Genomic DNA, 6,000 nt, shown 5'->3' on the forward strand with positions numbered 1-6,000 from the left:
GAGCCACAGCAGCAGGGTCTGTCCCTGGAGTGTCTGTGCATCCTCTGACAGTACTGAATATGTTCTGTGTCCAGTGAATTACTCCAGCATCAAAGGCTTCCATCCTCCACCTTGCCAGCTATAAATCAACTCTCCAGCCAAAATCCCCTCAGACTTACGTGGATTGACTGTCTGATGTCTCTCCCTTTGTGCCAGGTGGAGGAGACTGTTGTAGGACCGAGGGATTAAAACTGCTAATGAGAGCTGAATGACATACACTGGTTAGGCTATTTCTGCATACAAGGGACTGCTACTCTGCCATTTCACTATAACAACAAGAGAAATGAAACAGAATGTGAAGTCTGAGGATCTCTTGACAGGCATGAACAGTACACCTGAGCCCCTCTGCAGCTGTTGTTTCTAGTTTTGCTCCTCACCTTCTGAAGTGGAGGTATGATGCCCGAGTTTGCCTCCAGACTCGGGTCAGAAACCTCCATTCCCATCTCTCATGTCAGGCAGAAGTACTGTAGGTGGATTTAAATACAGGCAGCTGTAGAAATGAAGCTACTGGGAAGGCCCACCCAGAGAGACCTTCCTGAAGCACTGACGAGTTTCTAGGTTTTACACCCCTTTCACAGAGAAATGGAGGTGACATTAAGAAGATTTGGAGGTGAAGACCCTGAAGCTATCCCACTACTCAACTCAGCATTTCAGTGGACCTGAAGGTTTTACTTGCAACACCCATCAATCAAGCAAGTCAAGATTGCCTTCAGAGCCAGCTGGAACCAGCTGATAAATGATGAACTCACACATGTGGTGCATCTATGGCAGCCCCAGTGTAAAACCTGAACACATGGCAGCAGAAAGAGTACTGGACAGGCAAAGCCACACAAGATTTCACTGGGCTAGCATGGGCAGCAAGAACACACCAGCAGGGACAGTGGTGTGGGTAGTAGTAGAAACCAAAAAAAATCCTGTTGGGCATGTAAGACACTTGCGGCAGCCTGCAGCACCCCTTCTTCACTAATATTTGTCTACCCAGACAGTCTCTTTAAAGCCAGCATACATAACCCAGGCTGGCTGTACTCATGTCCTCCCAAGTACACTTTCCTCAGGCTTCCCTTACACCCCTGCAGTGTGCTTGTGCTGCACCTGCTCTGTAGCCCAGCAAAGCCCCGGAGCTCCTGCCAACATGCTGTTCAATAAATTTGCTTGAGTTTCAGCCTAACAGCAAGACGCACCTGCTAAAGTTTCCACGCTTACTTCAGGGAGGCTCTTTCTTGTGCTGTCGGAGGGGAAGAGAAAACAGGAAGTTGTTGTTATTCCATTTCTCAAAGAAAAGTTATATTACAGCACAGCCTCAATTTCTTATTAGCCATGCTACAGCTCAGAGCGCGTATTCATGGCAGCTGCTGAAATTAAGAATGGGGCCTTTCTTTCCCCCAAAACATCATGTCATCAGCTACTGCTGAGTAAGAACAGTCTTAGATCTCAATTTTTTTGTGTCTCTGTACACTGCATGTTGCATTAATTGTGCTTATACAAATGTACAAATAATGCAGGGACTCTCTCCACATACAAATGGACATGGATGTTTGTGCAACCATTTTAAAAAACTAGTTTTTAAAATTTTGTCTGTGCAGGGCCAAATCCTCATTTGGAATGCTATGACTCAAAAGAGCTACATAGAATTGCATCTACAAGGTTTAGCCATATGTTCACCCACTGACTTAGATCTGCTAAGGGGGCATGAAAGAAAAGAACAGGGTAAGGCTTATCCCAAAGCACTGGGAATCATTGAAGCAGAGAACAGGGTATGAGGACTCCTGGGTTCTTTGCTTTGATAAATCCCTGCTTTCTGGTCTCAAACTAGTGGATGACAATATTTGCTACCCAGGATTCATCATATAGCAGTGATTCTTAATCAAGGTTACTCCAACCGTAAGGTCGTTCTATATCTTGCGTTAAGTATAAAGAATTTCTGTTAACTAAGGATTGGGAAGGAACCAGTGTCTCAAAATCCTTTATATTTTACATAGGCTTTCTCATCCTCCCTAGAAGACAATAATGAGAATTGCTTGGGCCTAATTCCTGTATCGTGATACTATATAAGTTAGTATCATGACACATAAATGCTAACAATTCATTCTTACCTTTGGAGTAAATCCTTGTGATGTATACCACATCCTGGTGTCTGTGAACAAGCAAGCATTAAGAATACCATTAAGCAAGGGGTAAACTATCTCTACATATGCTGTTCCTCTACCATATTCTATTCCTGTTATAGATAGCATTGTTTTCTACATACCATTCTCCATTGTGTAGCAGCTACAGATTTAAATTATTTTCCAGAGCTTCCTTACACTATAATCCTTATTACAGTGTATTTTCATAGTCTGGTAATCCTTTCTTAGTTACCCCTTTCATTAATAAATTTATTACATACGGCTTAAAATAAAATTTGACTAGTTGAACTCAAATTCAGCCAAATGAGATGCTATTCTAAACCAAATTTCTCTGGATCTCCTCCTTTTCAACAAGGGACATGACCTGAAGTCATTTAGATAATTTACATGGATGGCACTCAGCCAGTATGGTGTCTGTTAAAAAAACCCTTAACATAAACAAAGGAACTTAATTGATTTCATGGAGTCTAAGGAGGAGGCAGCAATGGAGATGTTTGCTCTAGGAAAGCAGACATTCCTTAAAAGAAGATCAGTTATATGTTTTTGTATGGCACCATCCACAAGCATCAAAGACATTAGCACACAAAAGAATTGCTCTAAACAGCCATGCATCTGATATAGGTGAAGGACCTTTGCATTTAGGACAATTATTTTCTTCCAAAGAAGGAGGCACTCACAAGGAGTTCAGGAGTATTGGTTTTCTAATGGAAAGCTTTCATCCCAAAGAAAAGGATGATATCTTGATGAATACCACCTCAAATTTGAAAGTTGTTTTGTGATGAGGGAGAATCTCCCCCATTTCTTCACAGTTGTAGCCCCTGCAATGGCTACCAATTTTTGCCCAACATCCATTTCTACAGTTCCTCAAATCTTGAGATCTGTTTTTAAATGTTTTTATTTGGGCCTCAAATCTATTTCATATATTCATTTCCAGCTATTAAGTAAAGATCATCCAAATCTGACTGTATTGGAACAGGCCAGAGAACTTTACCCAGTGATTATTTATACATCAGAATATGTCTTAGTGATTCTTCTAGACCTTCTGCCTTCTAGATAGGAAACCAGGCTCCACAGAAAACACTTCAACAGGATGGAAAGTCTACTGCATTTCTCAATAATTTGTCCTAATAATGATCACTAGAATTGTACTTTTTTCCAGTTTGAATTTTCCCAGCTGCTTCTTCCAGTTATTCGATCTGTTATTGTCATTGTTAGGAAAATCCGGGCACTCTAATCAAATATCATGGTTCTCTGCAAGAGTACTGTGATCACATTTCCTCCTGCACAAAGTCAGCTGGCTATTTTTAGACCGGAACACTGAACAGCAGGTATTTCCAGTCATTTTTCACCAGAAGCCTTTGATGCTTGCGGAAAAATTCAAGTCCTGAACGCCCTAACTGGGACCCCAAACTACATCATCAGCTCACTTCATCATCACAACCGAGGAAATGGATGACATTCAGCACACTTCCTGCTTGTACTTACTCTTTCCAAACTTCCTATTGCAGTGACTATTTTAATGTCAGCTGGCCTCAGAGCATGAACTGCAGGAAAGTGAAAGAACCCAGGTTAAAGAAGAACAGTAACCTCGAAAGAAAGTTTCATTCACCAGTATACTAAAACATAACAAGATTGATTAAAACATAAGAAATCTCTACTGATTGTTTCGACTGACAGCTTTAAATCAGTCAGAGAGGATGAGAAACTTTACTCAGGTGTTCAGTAAATACTTTGGGTGCTTAGATGCACTGAAATGCTCAAACATCACAGCAAAGAAAGATCACAAAACACTGCTGTGAATGATTTAATAATAGTGGCATCCTCAGTTAGCAGCTGAAGAAACTAAGGTAGAAAAGTAATTATGAATTGAACAAAAAACTAAGGAGCTTGTAGACCCTACCTCAATTTGAGTCACATCCCACACATATGCATCCCCTCAAACAGCTGATTTCTCCCCCAGCCCATTCTCAAATAATTTTGGGAGGGAAAAGCCTCTACAAGGATAATATCAAACACAAACCTGAAGATGAAGGTGTCTCAGATAACATCACCTGCTCACATGAAAACTGGAAACTTCTTAGAGCCTTTGACACAAAGAAATAAATATGGTTGATTGTTTAGCTCTAACAAGGACATTTGTGGAAGGAGGGGTCCTACGGGCTCCATTCTCACACAATACCAAGCTCTTACTCACGTAACAGCAATTTTAAAGAACAATTACACCTCTGCTAGGAATACATAGGAACGCAGATCTGGACAGCTGCGTTTTCAAATCCACTCTTTCAAAACTTGACATTTTTTGCTCAGTTTTCTTACTGATTGCTGCAGAACTGGGCCTAAGTGAACAATGAAATGTGCTGAACACAACCTGTTACATCCATTGCTACAGTGAGTGCTTTTTCTGGAAGAGGCTGTAAGGACAGCTACTGCACACATCTTCACATGCCAAGGGGCTCCCAAAAGACACAAAAAGCTACATTTCCAATATGCAACAGGAAAGGCAGAATGAACCAGTTCTGGGCCCTTGGCAACTAGCAAAATTCCCAGATCATCACAGAAAGCACTAAAGGGGCAGGGGGGATGGAAAGGGTTGCATCTGGGGCAAGGATGGCAGTGATTTTATACACTCCGCATGAGACAGCTCAGTACCACTAGGAACACTAAATAGTGCCCTCCTACATCCTGACTGTAGGTATGGTCCAGCATCTGCTACTTTAAACAGATGAAAGACAACTCCCCTGGGGTGACTTGGCTAGAGCTTCCATCATCACTATGACCATGTTTGGTTGGCCATCATCACTACTATGAAAGGCTGAAATCTATATTGCGACAAGGACCACCACAGTCCCCACTCGCCCCCTAGTCCCCAGTTGGAAGGCTTTAATGGTGCGTATGCTCTGCACCATTATAGCGTAAGGAAGAGTTTAATCTTATGTTTCTAAAAGAGCAACAGGGCATCTAGGAACAAATGCTAACCACATTCGATCTACGTACAGGATATGCAACCTAACAACAAATGTTGGTCAGAGAAACCTTTATTTCCTGATTAGGTGCTGTAATCTTGCAGCTGCAACATCACATTGCTGAGTCATTTACTTTGCTTTCTTTTTTTTTGCAGAATCGAACAGTTTAGAGCACCAAGCCGTATTTTTTTCCTCTTCTGCGTGCCTCAGAGATAAAAATAGCCAGAGAGGGGATGATAGGTATTGAAAAAAGGAAAAAAGATAAAGCTGTACTCTACCTTTAATTTCCCCTGTTCTTCCAGATGATCTGCATTACCTTAAAAACATGAAAAGAATGAATTGTACTTTTTTTTACCTTAGAAAAACACTTAAGACAACGTACTATACCTAAACCCACAAAACCCTGAGAGGAGCAACCTTTCTCCTCTGACCTACTTTCCAAAGGTGAGGCTCATCCCAACAACCAAATGTATTTTCTTAGTTTTTGCTATACTAGAATAAGCTTTTAGTTATTATAAGCAGGTGAGATCTGCTAAAATTAGTGAAATACAATGAAGTCATACACACAGGCGATCGACTGCTTGTGGATCTCCAACCAACTTCATCCTCTACAGGCCTTTTCTACCTGTTTTCCTCTTCAGCACATTTCATATATTGCTGTAGTCTCATTCTGTCCAAATTTAGAGTAATTTGAACATGTACAAGGCAGAACTCTTTAGAAAAGCACAATTCACATTAATCTACACCTTCTACAGTCAGAGCGCAACACCACACTGATGTGAGTTTGCCATAGTGATACAGAAACAGCTGCAATTTCTTCTCTTAGTAGAGAGCATTGACAAGTGAAACAACCTGTGGAGCCAGAAGTCAGG

General features: G+C 41.2%; 1 long non-coding RNA gene across 1 annotated transcript; it reads right to left on the reverse strand.

Annotated features, from left to right (window-relative positions):
* Nucleotides 1-3,650: 3,650 nt before the first annotated feature.
* On the reverse strand, nt 3,651-5,447 carry LOC142055320 (uncharacterized). The gene is made up of 3 exons (XR_012659899.1): nt 5,407-5,447; nt 4,186-4,249; nt 3,651-3,709 (listed from the first exon to the last, which is right to left on the reverse strand). It is a non-coding gene; the product is annotated as an uncharacterized LOC142055320 (long non-coding RNA).
* Between the last annotated feature and the right edge of the window lie 553 nt (nt 5,448-6,000).

The sequence above is a fragment of the Phalacrocorax aristotelis genome, chromosome 3, assembly GCF_949628215.1.
Source record: "Phalacrocorax aristotelis chromosome 3, bGulAri2.1, whole genome shotgun sequence".
Lineage (NCBI taxonomy): Eukaryota > Metazoa > Chordata > Aves > Suliformes > Phalacrocoracidae > Phalacrocorax > Phalacrocorax aristotelis.